At 44.3% G+C, this 20,098-nt stretch overlaps 1 protein-coding gene across 4 annotated transcripts in view; it reads right to left on the bottom strand.

Annotated features, from left to right (window-relative positions):
* The window catches only part of ATP13A3 (ATPase 13A3), a 58,502-nt gene extending 42,272 nt beyond the window's left edge, over positions 1–16,230 (bottom strand). For 2 of the 4 annotated variants that reach the window (XM_048076870.2, XM_067002034.1), the window contains exons 1-2: positions 16,038–16,230; positions 15,147–15,196 (exon numbers count right to left, since the gene is read on the bottom strand). The gene's annotated coding sequence lies outside the window, so the exon portion shown is untranslated. Of the gene's footprint in view, positions 1–1,569; positions 2,256–15,146; positions 15,197–15,453; positions 15,601–16,037 lie in introns of those variants that run through there. The other 2 variants (XM_067002033.1, XM_013186193.3) reach the window with 2 other exon arrangements.
* Between the last annotated feature and the right edge of the window lie 3,868 nt (positions 16,231–20,098).

Raw genomic sequence — 20,098 nt, 5'->3', positions numbered from 1 at the left:
ATACTGTAATTGGGCTCGGACGGAGGCTGTGCTTCCAGGCATCAGCCTGCCGGTACAGCTCATTCTATTCAAGCCACAAATGCCTCCCAAGGATCCTACAGACAGCTTCAGGTCTATGCATGAGCCCTGATATTATCTGCATAGCTGAAAGCGTATGTTTCTGACCAAACCCTTCCTTGTATTTACAGCTGTCATGAGGAAAGACAACAAAATTCATTTTAAGCTGCAAATCAGTGATAAAGAAGGCAGCTGAAAAACACACATTTTTCATTCTAAACGTTTTACATTTTGTCACAGGGCATAACGATGTGATCGCATAGATCAAACTAAAAGAGGTTTGGACATCAAGCTGTACAGAGCTAGAACAGGTAACTTGGTCGCTGCCTCACCACTGCAGAAATCAGTGTCTTTTCTGTACAATGATCAAGCAACACTGCTTTGGTAAGATGACAAAGGGCAAATCCAGAAATACTGCAAAACAGACAGGGAAAGCTAGAGACGTGCATGAAACAGGCTAAATTTTAAAAACATGTATGTGCAGAGATTAATACAAGTTGATCTTCCTCAGCTCCCTACATAATCACTGTAGCTAAATAAGCACCTAAATTTCTACAGGAAAGAATTAAGACCGAGAAAATCAATTGGCTCATCTAGAAAAAGATCATAAAACATAGCTCAAACATAAATTGTGTTCCTGAAACCTAATCTAGTGTCTTAACAAGCAACCCATCTGGCTTTGCGGGGTCCAAAAAGGGTCCATTATGGTGTCGTTAAGGGTTACTGAGACACTAAAGATTCCTATCCAGAACTTACTAACGACAAATATATCCTCCATTAAATGATACTTCACAGCCCTGGAGTTGAAAATTAAGTTTCTAAATGACCTGATTTCATTACAGGTCTTCCAAATATCTAAATTAAAAAAACATCACAAACAGTCCTCCTTAACCGTAAATACTGCCTGTTGCATAGCAGACATCTTATTCAGCTGTACCCTGACTAGCTGTCAAAACACAGAAAATCCCTGTTTTGTTCTGAAAATAGAAAGCCAAACATCATTTCAGTCACTCAGAAATCAAACGTTTCTGCCATTTACAGACGTGCTCCCAATCCTTTATCTCAAGAAGGAATCAACCTACCGCAGTAGCAGACCTTACAAAGGCAACATTTATTACCAGGTTTTATTCTTGTTCCAGGAGCATGCAATCCCCACACATTTAGAGCAGTTACCAAACTGAGTGCAGTTTTCCATGCATTATGGTAAAGGCTTTCAGCGTTCCATACAATGAACCTACAATTTGTAAGCAACTGCTTTACATGTATAAAACACCAGCTGATGTTCAATCTCTGCCATACAGGCAGCTGCAAAATGCAAAATTGAAGAAACAAACTATAACTGGCCAGTAAGAGGTGATTATCTGAGAATACATCAGATTTCAAATATGTTCAATTTCTTTGGAAAGATGAGAATGCAGCCTGGGTCATGGCTGTCCATTAGCAGAAGAGAATGGCAGTACATTTTACAAGGAATTTTTTACAAGTACATTTTACCGGAGGAAAAGCACTGACCTTCCACAGAAGTCAGCTTTTCACATGTGGATCAGGTGCTGCACAGGCATACTTGGCACGTCCAGGGTGATGGTGCTTTCAAGGACAGCTCTCCATGTGTACCTCAAGCCTAATGCCGAAAGTTGCTCTGAACAAGTTTATTTTGGAATTTGAATCTCATAAGATGCTTATATGTATCTCTCTTATCCAGCCCCTAGCAATACAAAACAATTAAAATGCTCCTTCAAAATTATTCTAGACAGTTTAGGAATGTCTAGGAAAAAAACTTTCTTCACAGGAAAAAAAAAATCTGTTCTTAACCCAAGGTTTCCTTTGCCATCCTGCTAAAGCGACTGCCTGGTTTACGCAACAGTTGGCAGCACTGACCACGCAAGGTTGCATTCACTAAGTTGTTCTTGACTTGTGTAATATTTAACCTGATGTCAGAACTGCTATCAGCAGACAGGAAAGAAGTTCTAGGTACAGTTTAAAAGACCACAATCTAGAAAAAGCACACTTATAAATGGGGCCATAAAAATAGTAGGAAAAGTCTTATCAGCTATTACTACTCAAGTCTGCAGCTCCTGCCCTTGCAAATTGCCAGTGAGTGCCACAAACAATACCTGAGCTGAGTCTGAAGCCCTGAGCTCATTCAGAATGAGCTGCACCAATAAATAAATGGACGAGCAAACAAGGTTAAGTTGTAAAAAAAAAAAAGAAAAAAGACAAATGAATTAGAAGCACACTCTTCTGAAACTGTATCGCGTAACACATTGCACACTAAAATAAATCACTGAAAAAAGCAAACTTGAATAGAACATTTGAAGCTTTCAAGAGCTAAAACCAAAGTTTCAGCCCACAGTGCCTTGGAGAACAGTCCCGTATTTACATTCTAGTCGTCCTCTTTCACATAAGAGGTCTTATTTTAGTATACGCGAAAATAACATTGTCCTTACTAAAATTTCTCCACTGGCTGCTTTTGAAAACATTGGCAGAATCTGCAACCCCTGAAAATGAGTGAAGGACCATTTTTAAACAGACTTGGAATTACAAATGCTCAAAGGCTATAGGAATGGCCTGCTAAAATCCACATTAAGACATTTTGTCTCCAAACAGCTTGTCACCAGGATTTATCCGTCCTTCACTCATCGGCCAAGGCATCTCCTCAAAGGAAAGCTTCCAAAGCTCCAGATTACAGCTTCTCAGTTTCTAAGGAGCTTCCAGACACATCTGTGCCCGCACTAGGCATTTCTGCACCTCTCATGTTCACCGCTATGGCCCTGTCAACAGTGACAACTTCCACCTCGTTTCTGTGACCAGAGGCACGACCTGTGACAGACGGGATCATGCGACGCCTCTGGCTAGGAAGGATCCACATCTGAGCTGCAGCAGCAGGCTGAAGACTTCTTGCACCACCTGGCAAGCACGACACCATGCACGCACAGAGTCTTGTCTTTGCCTGCCCCTGGAACGTAAAGCCACGTCACCCAGAGATCATTTCCAAACTGAAACAAATCACACGCTTCATACCTGTTGCATAACTTAGCCTAAATCCTGGGGATATTATGTTTTTATGACCTTAAAAAACAAAGGTTACCACATTCTTACTTCCACATACACTATTACGACCTTACCTGTGTTAACTTAAACTTGTTAAGTCTTTCAGTATTGTTTTAACATTAATGTTTATTGCTAGTTTGTAACCCAAATTACAAAAACAAGAGATACTCTCCTTGAAGGGCACCTTCAATCTGAGAAACACCTTACACAAAGGGAAGCTGTTGCCATTTACAGTTCTCCAGTAGCTTGTGGCTGCACCCCTAATTATGAAATTAACCACATAACATACAATAAACGTTTGTACACAACATACAGGCTGAAAGAAGTATGGAAGATCAAAAATCCTCCAGCTATATTTTGAAGAGAGCTAAGGTTATAATTTGTACTACAAACAAAGCTTAACACTTTAGTCAACTAACCCAGTTCTAACAATAAGAATGACATAATAGTTTCATGAATACATGGAAATTTTACAAGTACACGAGCTAAATTTTAACAAAGCCCTCCACTCAATACCTATTTTATCACTTCCCATCTTGGGCTTTCTGTTATAATACAGGCTTTTGTTTCTGTGTTTAGGCTTAAGGAAGACCATTGTATCCAACAATCACCAAACCAAAATCGTATTTACATTTGTGGAGTGTATTCTTTGTAAAGTATACTTTCTGCAGGCTGTAATAGCAATTGCAATGTTTATAGTAAAATACATACTACATTAAGTAAAGATAATCCTATATCTAACAATGACCTCATATTGTAATACATCGTGATAACAAAGTACTACAGCCTATACTATACGGAAAACTTACTTTCTAACTGGTCTTCAGATCCTTTTGTTCAGATCAATTAAAAATTTTCTACTACTGTAATAGTATATGCAAAAGTTGAAGACACGTTAGAAGAGGATTTAGGAAAACAGTCGGTCATATCAAGGACAGCTAGTCAAGCGCTTCACCACTTAATCTTCCTGGAATCTCATTTATCTTACTTCAAGCAGCACCTACTTACATTAATGAAAATTTTCATCTGAGAAGTCAAGCACCAAAAGCCAACATTCCCTAACGCATGTCCCCACTCTCAGGCACACAAGAATAGCCTGTCCTTGTTTTTAAATTTCTGGACCCCTTACCTGGCTGCCATACAGGAAAGAAGGTCTGCACCACAGTCAAGGAATCCAATAAAGCATACATTCATTTTAGATACTTATTATTCTCCATTCCAAAATAGGAAAGAAACACTAGACTTTTGGGTTAGAATTCAGGGACTCCAACAACAGGGACAATGAAACGTTTTCTTTATTCTTGGAAGGGAAAGTTAAACTGTTTCAAACACCTTGGGTAAGGCACAGCGCCGTTACACCCAGTGTTAGCCATCAACAGCTGAGCACTAAAGCCCCTTCCAAAAAGACCCTCCTTTTTCACAAGGCATGAACTTGACTCAGACCTTCTATTTCATTAAACAACCAAGACTACCATGGTTAGATAACAGAGATGGCAAAGATGCCCCATCCCAGCACCAAGAGAACCGCAAGCATTCCAGGCGGAGAACTGGGAGTCTGAAGACCCAAATGCAGCAACAATGGGTCCTTTCAAGGAAGCATTTCCCCTCAGGGGCTGTGCCAAGAGCCCAGCCTTTCCTGCGTGGCTGCCGCCTTATTGTGCGGTGTAGAGTATCTACTTCCCTGGGATGTATTTGCTTTTGTAGTATGGATGCTCAGTAAAAGGAGGCAATGACTTTTTTTTTCCCCTCTTCCTCTGAATTCTTGGAAAATATTTTGAGGGTAACATCAGAACATTGGAATCAAATTTCAAGGAGATGATCAAGCAAAACCTAATTACATGAGATGAACCTTCCCTTAAAAGTTTAGACATTTAAACTTCATTTCTTCAGAAGTGCATCTAGGTGGCATAGGTATGACTACAGTATATTTAGAGAACCAGTCACGTTCATTATAAGCAAGCCAACTGCTTTGGCGCTTCTATTTTCTTTCTCATCATAAGTACAATTGAGTACCTTTTGTTGCTCTCTCCACTGAGCCTTCTGAACGAGACAAAGTTCTTCTTCATACTTTTCTAACTTCATGATGTACAGTTTAAGATTCCTGAAGTTCAGCTTACGTGACTGCTAAATGCAGTGTCTTCCAAATTAACAAAAATGACAACAAATTATACTCCCTTCTATTTTTTTCTTAATGAAGTGAAGGTATTTCCATGCGTATAGGTTAAACTTAAGCACTTAAACCTAGGTTTTCTAAAGTTTACTGAAAGTGCATTTTTATTTTCAAGTCATGCTAAACTGCTATAAAGCCTTAATCTTGCATCACATTCACTTTAGTTAGATCAGAAATGCTTCAATGGATAGAGTTCTTCTCCTTATGTGCAAACGCACCAACCAACAGAAATACTACACACAACGTTGCTAAAACTGTAAAAATAACAATGTAAAAAATTAAAGTTAAATTATGTTCTTTGATACAACCTTTTTAAGATGTTAAGCAGGACAGCTTACCATGTCTGAATTCTAATAACCAAAATAATACGTAACAGAAAAATCTGCAAACCAGTTTCATTCAGAGACTAAACAGCTATAGAAGAGTATTTTCTCAAGCTCAAGAACGTACATAACCTGACAGCTTAGTTCCTGAAAATGATTGATTTACTCTCAAAAGTACCATATGAGGTAAGATGAGAAAACAGAGAGTGATGAGTTATGTTCTCTGTCCACAGACTTAAGTTTGACAAAGGCAAGAAGAGAACAGGAGCGCAGGACTGTAACATTAAACTCAGTTCTGCCACGCCTGTAATGTAAACTTTGGCCCACGTCCACCTAGCTACTATGTCCCAGTCATTCAAAGAGAGTCCTACAAACCCAGAAGAGCTTTAGTTATTTAGTGAACAGTTATCCCTCAAAGAAGGACTTCTACAATCAGTGAAATTAAATGAACTCACAAAAGCCTACTACAATACATTTCATCGCTGCCCTTAAATAACTCAGTCTAAATGGCACTCGTGTACCTCTTGGGAATGATTTCTACAACATCAGCAGTGGGAGACATCTCCTGTAAATGGAAACAGGCTGCAAAAATCTGACACTTGATCTCCCTTCAACTGCTGCAGTCTTCTCAGCACTGACTCTGACAGTCAGTAAAGGTCTTCACAACTGCTGCTTCCGCTAAGCAATAGCTTTGGGTCACCGTTGCATTAATATTTAACATTTAATCTGCATAATTACCTAAAAGTAGAAATTCTCCTTGAACAGATCAAATCTGGAGCAATATTGATGTCAGCATTTCAGCCACCATTTACAAATCTTCTTCCTTCTCAAACTACAAATGTTACCTAAGCAGTACTAAGAGAAGTAAGAGTACCAGGCTTCTCTGCCATACGGAGGAAGGTTATTTTTCTTAAAGCCAAGACAGGAATGCTGTAATTAAGTACATTAAATGTATCAAGGAGCACTCTTTTGTCTTTAATTGCTGACCTCTAAAACTGGAGTATCGCCAGTGTCTACTCCAGTATTCAGAAGCAGCCCCTTGTCAGATACCACAGGTCCAGATGCTCTACTCAGATCTCCCCCATGAGCCTTGTTTTTTTCCAAAAATGTTATGTCAAAACAGTGGTTGGCTTTCTAAAGCATGGTACGGGTTGCCACCATCCTCTACATACATCATATGCTTAAATAGCTTTTGCTTTATATGCTGTATTTAATAAACACGTTACAAGGCTTCCAAAATGAAGAATATTGACTTAACTAAAAATAATAATAATATAAAATTAGCATCCTAAGCATTAGGATGTTTCTTGATGGAGTAAAACATAGATAAAATCCACATTTTGGAAATCTAGAAAAGATAAGATGTGAGGACAGAGTGAAACAGTAAGACAGACAGCTTCTGTTGAAAGGAGCTCACCAACCAGCACAGCCACTGCCCAACTAGCCTGTGTAAATCCTCCCATCACATCTGTCTTACAATCAGCAGCGTTACTTGACTTCAGATGGACAGACAGTTATGGCACTTAATATGGCATTGCTCCCCAAATGTTTATGCTATGTGAGGATAGCAGCAGGCACAAGAAACAGAGGCACTCCGTGTGTGTTCCATGCGCAAGACGTAGGCACAAAAAAAAAATTTCTTTGCACTAAATGAGAAAAACACTCTCGTGATCCCACCCTGCCAACGGAGTTATGTGAACAAACAACCGAGCCAGCACAGAGGCAGCAGCCATTTAAAGCACCAGATAATCATTACTAAAATGGGCACAGGCTAAAAACCGGTGTCACAAGTGCTAGCAGCATAGCAGTACCAGCCTGAGACACAAAAACTTCATAATGCAGGCTCAGAAGGCAGTTATGCCAGCAGTCCCACTACAGGAGCTCCTACGAAGCGGTGTAGCTGGGCAGGTGAGGGGCTGGAACAGCAGAGAGCTCCACGAGGATATCTGCACTAGCACAGGATATGGTAAGGATTCTGTTAGGCTGACCGGTTGTAAAATCTGTAGATAACGTAACGAAACTTACAAAGGCAGGAGCCTGTGCACACCTCCAGCCAAAGGAGCCTACACAACAGTCCTTCGAAAGCACGCCTGTTCGCTCAGAGATCTTCCACCCACCTCTGCTCCAGAGACGTGCCTTCATCCATGGGCTGGTCCCACCCCAGTGCAGGGGAAACTGCTGCTGCAGGACAACCATACGGAGTAACAAGCAGGCAGAAGCTGTGTTTCATACACTCACTGCTGGCACTTAAACCTGGGTGTCAAAACCAGGACCTTTAACACTGCCGGCATTAAGGCTCAGTAGATTGCCTCTAGCAATAAAACACGCCTATGACGCAGAGAAGTACTGTCAAGACCTTCTCCTGAAACAAGTACCTAACTTCTTTTCTGGTCCTTGCCAAACAGACCAACTGAAGACAGCATCGATCCAAAGAATGCGCCCTGCAAGGCTGCCCATTTGACAGCTCTTTTATGTACCCGTCTGAATTACCAGCTGGCCTGAAAAGAACTTTTTGCTGGCTTGTCAGACCTGGATTTCTGCTGTAGTGACAGAAGCACCAGTTTTAGACAGTAGACAAAGACCGTTCAAGCCAATGGAACAGCCCCTTCGAATTTACCGGGCTTTGGATCAAGCCTTCACAACAACAGCAGATAACATTAAGATTCCTCCACTCCCTGATATAAAAACATTTTTTCTATTTGGAAAGCATGGATAAGAAAAGCCATCCTTCTGCTCAGAGAAAATATTATTTAGCAATTCAACAGCAAAAGGGCTGTTCAGGAAATTCACCTGTACCCAGAAAAGACATACAGCTCAATAAACACTACTACAGGGTGAAGATAAGGTAAGATAGGTAATGCAATCTAACTGCAATCTAACTGCAATATACTATTGCAACCTCAATTATTGGAGGCCAACCCTCAACTACATCATTGAACTTTCAGCTCCTCATGTCTACTACTGCATTAAATTTGTCCTGCAGAAGATAAACTCTTGCTGCTCTTAACACCAATCACTCGGGCAGATCTAAAGGACAGAGTTATAATGTAACTGTAATTTTCTTTACTGATTTGGAGGCATGGTATTATACCAAAATGCATAGGATTAAATTAATTTTTCCATACATTCCAGTTATCTTAAGAATAAGTCACCAAAAGAGAAGGACTAGTTGGATACTTTGTTTTGACATGAAGTCTACTGCAGACAATTAAAAGCAATTCTAAGAGGGCATGAGAATAACAATGCTTAAAATAGGATGGCTCTGCTGGCAGTTGGACTTTCTGCTTTGAAAGTTATCTGTCCTCACTAAGACTTCCTCTACTGGTGTATGTACTGAAGTATGTGTCCTTCAGAGATCTCCAAAGGCAAAGGTGGACCTTTCTAGCGACGATTAAGCACTAGGATTACAATTTAAGTCTAAAGCAGTAATTTGAAGCTACTGAAACTTCCAGAATAACTGAAGATTTCGCAAAGCTGTACTGCACTGAAGTGACAGACACACACTCCCATGCCGTAGAGCTTCTACCACAGAGAACCTCCCGGCAGCACGAGAACCTGCTCCATTTGCAAGCAGTGACACGAAGCACAGCATCTTTCCACACTGATCCAAGCAGCGTGGTCCAGCCATCAGAACGTCTGCAAGGTCTAAACTCACTTTGTATGACCACAAAAGCATACATTTTGTATGACGGACAGAAAGCGTCCTCTGCATTTTCGTCTCCTTGTCCCAACACAAACTAAAATTGGAATCCTTTAAAGTGGGGTAAAAGGTACGGCAGTAGACAGCTTAGTCTATTCCCCAACCCAAACCAACTATGCTTGCCTTTCCCAACACATACTAGCTTGTTCTTAATGGCCACCAGTAATAAGACTTCTTGAAGTACTATTTTACTGTAAGCAAGCTAAAAGCACAATCCGTGCTTTCCTTGAGTAAACTTAATCCCATTTCAACCTGTCCATAACAGTCTCAGAAAACAGCATTTCCTTCTTATAAATTTAAAACACTTGAAATCTGTTACAGTCCCCTTCGCCTCCTCATCTCCTGCCAAAATAACTGATTTTCTTCCATCTTTATGATGTTGTTTCCTCAAACTCCGATCATTTGCATTTCTCTTCTCTGAACTCTTTCCAAGTGGTCTGAATTCTTGAATTTTGGCACCTGAAACAGATACTGTGTGCACACCGAGGCTACCAATAGTAAACAAAGCCAAAGGATTTCAGCTCTACATCTCACTGACAATATTCATGTTTAAACATCCCAGCACGATATCTGCCTTTTCTGAAAGCAGTGTGACACTGACTCATGTTCAACTTGTGATCCAGTACACCCCCAGGTCCTTTTTCTAGTACCTAACCAGTTATTTCTCACTCTGCATTTGCACAGCTGATAATTCCTGCCTAAATGCAGCAGTCTGCATTTGTCCCTATTGAATTTCATCCTATTTTTCAGGTCATTTTGAACTCTCATCACATCTTCCAACACATAGTCCCTCAGAATTTAATAAGCACGCTTAATCAGCCAGTTGGCTGATGCTTTCATTAAAGGCAACTGTATCCAGGACACAACCCTTCAACATAACCTCTCATTTCAACACTGAATCATTAATTACTGTTCTCTGAATAGAATTACCTTCCCAATTTTACACTTTCCCTAAACTACTTTCCTCCAGATCATGCCTCCATTTACTTATGAAGCCATTAAGATGTGGAAAATCTTTGTTGAAAAAATAATCAAGAGACAAGACTGCCAATGCTTCTACCCACAAACTCTTCTGCTCTGAAATAAAAAGATATTAGTCCTTTGATGTAATTATTCTCCCACAAAACAGTCCATGCTGCTATTCTACTTATCTTCCAAGAACTTGAAATATGTAAGCTTATTTATCTCAGTTTTTTTCCATTAGTTGAGATGAAGTGAACTCTCAGACTTCCAGCTCCTCTTCTTCAGCTCTCTTCCATTCTACGTCTCTGAAGACTCGTCCTTTGCCAGATTTTTAGTACTTGTGAGTACTTCTAGGTAATCTTTTAGCATTTATTGAGCTTTTTAAAGTCATTTTAAGAATTTTACAGTGAAGCTTATCATGGCCAGCTGATGAAGAACCATTTAAGCGAACTACTCTCCAGTGCAAAATCACAAATATTCATGCAAGTATTAATAAGATTATCCACCTGTGTGAAGCTGTGTTAGAGGACAAGCAAATTAGGCAATGAGCACCTTAAATGTTTGCATCTTCTGCACAAATGTAAGTTCTCCACTGAATCAAGATCACTTTTTTCCCATCTTCCTCCTACTAAAAGTGTACTTTTTACAGGAATGTTGCCTCTTGCTCGTTGCTATTCCGTTTGCATTTTGGCCTTCCCAGTATCTGTCCCCACTGATTCTTACGACCCTTTCCTGAACGTTCTTTATAGGGCAACTTACTTTCTACATTCAATTTTTCTTGCATCCAAAGTCAGAAAAAGCTAAGAGTCAGTCTTACTACTTTTTCTATTTCTCAAAACCCTTTCCATTTTGCTGTTGTCTCCCACCCTTCATAAGGACCAGGAGCTCTGATTTCATAGCTGTTCTCATTTTTCGCCTTTCATTTTAACATCCTTTACCTACACTAAAATCTAAAGGAGATGCCATTTTTGTTGTTGCATGTACCTTCTAAACTGAAAACACATTACAGAACTTTGATAAAGGTGAGAAAAAAACCAGAATCGGGTACTTTTGGTTTGGGGGATGGTCTACGGGTAGTAAATACTACAAAAAATCTCAGTCCAACTAAAGAAGCAATGGACTTACTACTATTTCCAGTACCTGGTCCTCTTCCAAAGAGCTGTTTTAAGATGACCAGTGTAACGCCAGAACTCTAATAAATCAGAACTACAAAAAGAACTCAATTCATTTAAAGGACAAATACGTGATCCATGCAAGGAAGATGAATCCCAAGTGCAGCGATTTCTGGTAAAACAGACAGGATTATGAACACGATGACACTGCACCACTTTGGAGCAAGCAGCTGGACTGCCCAGCCATGGACACACTGCCAAACCCACGCACAGGGCTCCACGCAGAAGGTGCTGAAGGTTAAATTTCCTTGTTTAAATAAGAAAAAGAGCTGCAACATACAGCACTTCAGATTTTTGTGTACGCCTCCTTCATAAATCCCAAGCAGTAACAATGAAACACCAATCGTTTGTTATTTAAGGCTGCCTTTCGGCTACCAAAGATTAAAGTTTGCAGTGTTATTTCACTCAGGAATAAAGGTGTCAGACTTGAGGCTATAATACAACTACAGTTTACTACAAACTGAACATTTGTTCTCTGCTAAGCAGATTACTTAACAAAGGAAATAGCTTTTTTATGAATGAAAACTATTTTTAGCTCATTGTATAACAGTGAAAGGGAAACACTTCAGCCTTACTGCTATTTCAAATATTTTTTAAAACATCTAATTAGGAAATTTGATTTTTGAACTAAGATTTCTTTTGTACTAACTCTACCATGATAAACATGGCCAGATTCAAGCACTAGTCAGAACGCTGGGTTTCCTTCCCCACAGAGAGAACCCAAGATGTATTAATTGGCACACCACCACGCCTACAGGCCCACAGCAGGCTTGCCTGTACTATATACCACACTGCGGTCATCTCCACCCAAAAAAGTGCACGCTCACTCAATTCTCCAATGCAAATTTCTAAGTACTTCAAAAGCTGAGTCTAACTGTATGCTGAAGAAGCATTTATTTGCACTTTACTCTGACAACGTCTGAAAATTGAGGAAATGAAATCTGAGAAACTCCATTTTTCTAGTTCCCAAAAGTTAAAGTTTTATAAGAATTACTTAAAGAACTTTCTTTCACAACATCTTAAAGGAATGCAATCTCTTCCTTCCACGCCAGGCTCATACCAGACAGACATTTAACAAGGAAAGTGTTAAAACAGTTCTCTCCAGCCTCTGATAAGGACACTTAAGTATACCTCTCAACTCAGAAATTCTGCACGCCAGAAGGACGGATTCCTACAACCAACTTTAGACAAGCTAAGTCAAAGTAATCTACTGCTGGCATTTACAGAAATAAAGCAAACAGTATCTGAAGGTTTCCAGGAAAAAAAAAGAAAGGAACAAGGGTCCAACAGTTAACATGCTTGATGAATACCTGGCTTTTCCACGTCAATCCCCTGTTCTAGTACAGATTGCGTCTGTGACATGGGCAACCCACTTCGACCTGGCTTTAACAATAAAAAAGCATTTCCACAGAATGCCCCCAGAATGAATGGAACTTGGCTCCATACCACTGAAAGTCTAGGTCCTGTTGGCTACCTTTTACCCCCCACAAAAGACAGTGGAGACACCACCTCCTTGAGGCAAACAAGAAAAGTTCTTCTGAAAAATTCATCAATACATTTATTTTTTTTTTAAAGGATTCATTAGGACCTCAGCAAAACAGTTTGCCTGATGCATCATGCCTGTCACATGGCGTGCTGGCCATGAGGAGGCCTGAAACATGAAGTTTCTCAATCTTACTCAGCCACCATGATGCAACTTCCCCCACGCTGATCCCGGCAGGGCCCTGCTCAGACACCTCACTCCTTGTCTTCCAGTTAGAGACGGATTAGTGCCTGACACAGACATCAAACGCTCTCTGGAGGAGAAGGGCTGAATAAAAAAAACAGGAACAAACACTTATTCTAGAAGACAATTAACAAAAAAAAAAACAAAAAAGCATAGGGTGAGAGCATGATGAGTTCAGTCCGGAGAGTGCTACTGAAGACACCGAGCAGAGAACCCCGAACAGCACCACTACCAGAAGACTTTCAGGAAGCCAGCAGCTGCTGTCCAGCAGCTCTGCTGGAGAGAGATTGCAAAGTCGCTGGATAACTTCCATGGAGCTTCTTTTTTCCTCCTCATGAGACGGAGGGACAGCTTTAGCCGAAACCAAAGTTAACAACATCTCACAGCTTTATGGGACCTCAGATGGGGCAGGTATAAATGGAGAGGTGAAGGGAGACAGGCAGCCAGAACCTCAGCAAGAGATTCTGAAGGAGATGAAAGCTGAGCAGATAGAAGCCTGGAAAGGGATGAGCACAGCTTAGCAGGCTAAATCCAAATGTAATACCCTATACGCTCGTGAAGTTGGACAGAGTTCCTCTAAAAGACTGAGACAGTAAGTTACCATGGTAATTGGAGCACTTTAGGAATCCAAGCAACATCAAGTCAAAAGGCGTAACTAGTAATAGCAAGGCACAGGAGTACAATAAAAACATTCCACTTGAACAGTCTAGCCTAGAAACTGCTTTTTACTTCAGCAGACGCACCTAGACAGAAAGGGAGCCATATCAAAAAGGAAAAACACGCAGCAGCAAATTACATGCTAAATAGAAGGGTTTAACTGAGAATTAGAGATGAGATAAAGATTAGAGATATGGAAGTACAGCAAAAGAAAGTGTAACTGGAAAGTTTGACACTGACTTGCACCGGAAACATCAAGCAGTAGAAGCTGGAACTCCAGCCACTAAGAACAAGCAGATGATGGCTACCTCCCCAGCCACACCAGGTCAGTATCACCACCTCCCTGCAGGTTGACAGTTCGTTACGTCAGTACTTGCTCTGAAAAAACTTAAAAAAAACACACGCTGCTCCTTCCTTCAGAGACTGATCTTGGTGACAAGACTTGCTGCAAGTTATCTGTGGCAAGGTAAGTCTTCCTGCTTTGGGTTTGAGCTGCACAGAACACTTCGGGTGGCAGAGTGCAGAGGTACAAAAAGCTGCCAAGGGAAGAGATTCATTTTCGGTAGCAGTGCCAGCTTGAACAAGAACCTGGGAAAAGGCCTGAAGTCTGCCCCGAGCTGTACCACATTGCACTTGGCCTTCTGAACCACTTCTCTGTCCCTCACATCAGCATCACGACTGGAACGCTTACCCTTTTTCTGAAGCCCTTCAGAAGCCGAATAATTCCGATCACATCGGCTTTCCCTAGCTGACCTAGGCGCTCACTCTGGAACATCCCAAGCTGTCAGAAGCCAGTGTTCTCGTGTTCTTCCTCACGGGTGACTACACTGCTGCTAATACACAACACTGGTATTCCACCAAGCCATCTTATCAGCGTGTTTCTTAGAACTGAGGAGAGTTAGATCAATACTAATAAATTTTCCAATCAATCCCCATTTCTAGGTTTACATGGTTCGTGTTCATCAAAAACTGTAACGCTGCGTCCACAGATCACTAAGAGAAAAAGCAGTGTACAAAACCAGCAGCATGGAGCCCTATGGCCATGCTACGTACCACGACAAACAAACATTTCCTCAGTGTACACGCAGTCAAGGTCTGCTGCTGTCACCTATGACACCGATATGTGGACACTGAGTTTAGCAAGGCCTGACTTATTCCATACGCTGCATTTAAATAACGCCAAAATAGATGTTTCTCCAGAGATTCAAGAAATTCAGTGTTCTGCAGTAGACAACACAGGACCTTACAGAAGACAGGTTTATGTTAATGAAAAGAAAAATCAGCTATTCAAATATGATGAGACCGACGGCAGAAAGATATAGCTAACCTGTCTGAAGAGCCAGTGTGTGGACAAATCTCATACAATGGCTGAGTCACCTAAAATTAAAGAAAAAAATACAGTCAGAGAAATGAATAGGCTCAATGAAACTTAATCGCACCTGCTGGGAAAATAGCTTACAGTTCTAGGTAGCATTTACAGCAAAAAACACATTCTGAAGAATTCTAGAACTGGAACAAAATTCTCAATAACCAGAGGTTAAGAGAAGACAGCCAGCAGTACAGCCAGGCGCATCAACAGCCGTGTCACAACACTCCACATGTCAACCACCTCCGACTGCTGGAGGCTGCGCTACCTGGGCTGAGGCAGACAATCGCTTCTCCAAGTGCCCCAGCAGGAGCGAGCAGCCGTCCAACCACAACACCTGCGGGCACAGCTCGCGAGCCAGCACGAGCGGGCTTTGGGAGCCAGCGCTGCAGGTATGGAAGCTCTTCCCCTTCACCTTGAGTGATTCAAAGAAATTCTGCTGCGTTAAAAAAAAAGTAAAGGGGGGGGGGGGATACCCTGCAGGAGGAGATGCCTCGGGGGGGGAGATGCCTCACAGGGGGCAGATGCCCCGCAGGGCTGAGCCCACGCTGGGAGCCCCGAGGCGAGGCATGCGGCCCCCTCGCTCCGGCTGCCCGCCGCTGCAAATGCTGCCGGCGGTGGCGGCGGATGAAGGTGCCGGGTGCCGGCGGCGCTCCCGGCCGTTCCGCAGGCCAGCGGAGCGCCCGCGGCCGCCTCCATGCCGCCAGCCGAGCCCCCCGGTGCCCGGCGGGGCCGCCCGCGGGGCGCTGACTCAGCGCCGGGCCCTCCCCCTGGGCCAGGCTCTCCCGGCGGCCCCCACCGAGCGCGGCCGTGCCGGTTCCGGCGGTGCCCGCCGCCCAACCCCGCACTCACCGGCGGCGCCTCAGCTCAGCCCCATGCCGGCGGCCGCCCGCGGGACCGGGACCGGGACCGGGACCGGGTCCGGGACCGGCGCTCCCCGCCCCGCCCCCCCCCGCCCGCCCGCCCGCGCGCGGCTCCCTCGCGAGCGGATCCCGCCGCCACCGGCTGCACGCGCTGGGCGAGGCAGGGAGGGACGGCCGCCGGAAGTGACGTAGCCCCCGCCGCCGCCGCGAGATGCCCCCCAGCAGCCCGCCCGGCGGAAGAGAGGGGAGGGGAGGGGCTTGGGAAGGGAGGGGGAGAGGGCAAGGGGAGGGGCGGGGCTTGGGGAGGGGGCGGGGCTAGCGCTGGGGGACACCGGGGGGGGGGCAGGGCCCGGTACCACTGGGGATGCCCGGGGCTGGGGGGGGCACAGCTTCATTAAGTTGGGCGGGGGGGGGGCACAGAGCCATTAATGTTGGGCTGGGGGGCTCACAGAACCACCAAGGTTGGGCTGGGGGGGTCACAGCATCGCTGAGGTGGGGCTGGGGGGGTCACAGAACCATTAAGGTTGGGCTGGGGGTTCACAGAACCAATAAATTTGGGCTGGGGGGCTCACAGAGCCATTAATGTTGGGCTGGGGGGCTCACAGAACCACCAAGGTTGGGCTGGGGGGGTCACAGCATCGCTGAGGTGGGGCTGGGGGGGTCACAGAACCACCAAGGTTGGGCTGGGGGACTCAGAGGATCCCTGAGGTGGGACTGAGGGTACCCACAGCATCATTAAGTTGGGCTGGTGGGGGGGTCACAGAATCATTAATGTTGGACTGGGGGGCTTGCAGAGCCACTAATGTTGGGCTGGGGGGGGGTCACAGCATCACTGAGGTGGGACTGAGATGGGCACAGAACCATTAAGGTTGGGCTTACAGAACCATTAAGGTCACAGCATCTTTAGGGTTGGCCTGGGGGGGGGGCGGTCACAGAACCACTGATGTTGGGCTGGGGGGCTCACAGCATCGCTGAGGTGGGAACAGACCTCTGTGACCGTCCCATCCCACCGCCCCCCCGCCACCACCACCCACCGAACCACGTCTCTCGGCCGCTGCCGGGCCCGCAGCAGAGCCAGTGCCATCCCCAGCACGGGCCGGCAGAGCTGGAGGAAGCCGGGTGAAGGCGATCGCCAGCCCCAGCTCCTGTGGGCCTCGCCGGCAGGCTGCAGGGAGCTGCGTGGTCCCGCGGGCCCGGCATACTCTTGCCTCCAGCTGCTGGGCTGATAGCATCTAAAACCACGCTGCCACTTTCCAAATATCCATCCGTAAAGGCACATGTGGCCGCAAGGATGTTGGAGAGCGTTGAGAGGGAAGAGGGAAACAGCTCATGGAAAATCGCCCCGTTGGAGGTGATCATCCCTGGGGTTAGCACCAGGAAAGCCCACAGAAAACTCCTGCAGAGGGGCCTGGCAGCACCTGCAGGGGAGAGCCGAAACCCAGCGCTTTATGAAACCAGTCCCAGGTCACCCAGGTCCTGCTGGCTGGACCCCAAGAGGAGTGCGAAGGGCTGGTATCTCCCTCTGCTTCCACACGTGCCGCCAGACACACGCCTGCCTTTAATAACCCATCTTACTCCGCTGCTGCCAACAGCGCCTGCAGCCACCTAACGATAGGCTTATCTGAGCATAGCGGTGCCCGAGCAGCTCGTCTCTCCTCGCAGGCAGCCCTTTTCCATGTCACTGCTCGCCGCGACACGCTCAGCTGAAGCTCGTGTGCTCTGTGTTCTCGGTTCCTAGAACCCGGTGTTTAGCTCTGTCAGATGCGTGTGCTGCTCAGATACACCCAGCCAGGAAAGCCAGCTGGGGCGGCAGGGCTGATTTGACCTGCTCTTGATTACTGCCCCAACGTGTGCATCGTTCCAAGCACTGTACCAGAAATGTTTCTGAATGTTTCCAGGTAATCTATAAACACCGGTGTGACTTCACTAAGTACACCTTCGGGTTCATTTTCCGGATGCATCAGTTTAAGATTCTGAAGAGCACCATAAATCACTGAGGGGTCTGTAAGCCATACGAGGATCTGTATTTTCCACATAGTACGTTTTTTTCCAGCAGTTCCGCTTCCTTGCAGATCAAGGGAATCAGTCAGCATTGCATCTTTTGGCGTGCAGCCAGAGCAGGTTCCGGAGGGGAAATGGCCCAAGCCCATCGCATCGCCCCAGTGGCACACTCACGGTGCTTCTCACACAGCCCCCGGATGAGTCAGCCCAGCAAGGTGAGCCAATATGAAACTCTACCAGTGAAACGTGGAAAAGAAATGGTTTTCTGTTGGTCGAGAGTTGAACTGATTCACCAGGCAGGCACATGACCACTATTTAAGGGAACAAGAGGAAAAGAATGGGAGAAACAAAAGCGCCCGTTTTGGCAGCCGCCCAAAATTAGCTGTAATACTGAACTGGTCTGACTCAAGTCAGAATGATCATCTTCCTACATTCAGCGCGTCTCCTCACCAAGAAAAGTTAAAAACATTATTTCTGGAGTCAACGCATTCACAGAAAATGTTGGAGTTTAATTCTGTGTTGGCCGCATACTTCATCAACCTCCTTACTGCTTTTGCCAAGGATTGGGGTTAGATTAGCCAAGTTTTGGTTAATGCTTACCTAGGACATAGCAGTTACTGTTTTGGGATAATGACTCAACAGTTATTTCCCCTGATTCTCTGGAAATTCAGTGACACAGTATTTGCTGAGAAATCAGTATTAAAGATTTGATGGCCATGTTGGGCAGCTTTAAAAATACTTCTGTGCGCAAGTTTTCCAGCTCTAGTTTGATGGATGGTCATTAACCAGTTCTGCATATAGCCTGGAAGAGAAAAATATCACTGTTAGATATGGGGACACCATTCTGTTCATTTTCCAAATGAAGAACAGAAAAGCTTACTGAATAATTTCAGCTTTTCTCACCACTGGGTGGGGATCAATCATATTGGCCATATATATTTTCACTGAATTCCCCTAATTAATTACCCCCTCTTTCCGGACCATTGATCTACCCAGTGCTATCAGCTTTCCAAATGTTCAACTATATTTAATTCATTATTATTGCCTACACCTCCCCTTTTAAGCAGGATGTTTTGTTTTATTTTAAAACCAGAAAGCCTCCTTTTGTGACATTGAAATGGTGATGGCTGAGTCATCTAATAACACATTTGTGAAGAACTCCCCCAATTTCCATTTGGATTGCACCGAAGCATTTCCTCAGACTCTCCCTTATTCATGCTTTTAGCCTTGCAAATTTGGCGTTTTTATAGCACTGCGTGCCTAAACACGTGGTGCCTGTTGGAAGTCGTCACTCAGCACATTGCAAACGGACCAAACTGTGGTCACTTCCAGAGAGCAATGCACAGCACAGCGTCTCCCTAAGCTGGCTGTTGTGTCCTCTATGTGTGCACTCACAATTGTTTGCATTGCCTTTGTAGCTCACCCTAAAACTGTTGCACAGCTCCCATCACACCTCACACAAAGCCAGTCCTCTCCTCGCGTTGGCTTGGCAGAGCAGGACGAAGCTGTCCTCCCTCCCAGGCCATGCAGCGAGCAGCGGTGCTACAGAGGCTGCAGGGAGGGCACGGGGCAAGCGGCAGCTACGTGGCACTGCCAGAACAGTCACGTGAAGGCAGGAGCACCGAAATGGGTACCGTTCTGCCGGGATATTGAGAGAAAACCAGAGGCAGCACACGTAAATGGGAGTAGCAGGCATCCATACATACCCAGAAACGAGACTGTGATGAGGAAAAGTCTAAGATCCTTTTTGGACTAAGTACTGACTGGTGAAAGAGCCTACCATATGACTCAAAGGAGAAATATTATGAAGTTATTACTGCTATTAAACAGAAGCTCTTATTCCGTCATTCCCTATTAGTAATAAGAGTAAAAAGATTTGCTCTGATACATACTTTAACATGTTCATCAAAATTCCTGTAGTCATTTTCAATTAAAGGTTAACTTCTCATCATCTTTTTCAACCCATTGCGTATTCCAACGTATTATCTTTATCCACATTAGAAGGTTTCCCTTACACCTAATTGCTTTTCTTTTTCAGTCTCTGGCAAA

The sequence above is a fragment of the Anser cygnoides genome, chromosome 9 (assembly GCF_040182565.1).
Source record: "Anser cygnoides isolate HZ-2024a breed goose chromosome 9, Taihu_goose_T2T_genome, whole genome shotgun sequence".
Taxonomy (NCBI): domain Eukaryota; kingdom Metazoa; phylum Chordata; class Aves; order Anseriformes; family Anatidae; genus Anser; species Anser cygnoides.
Note: the sequence above shows the minus strand (reverse complement) of the source record. Positions and strands in the feature narration are given on the sequence as shown.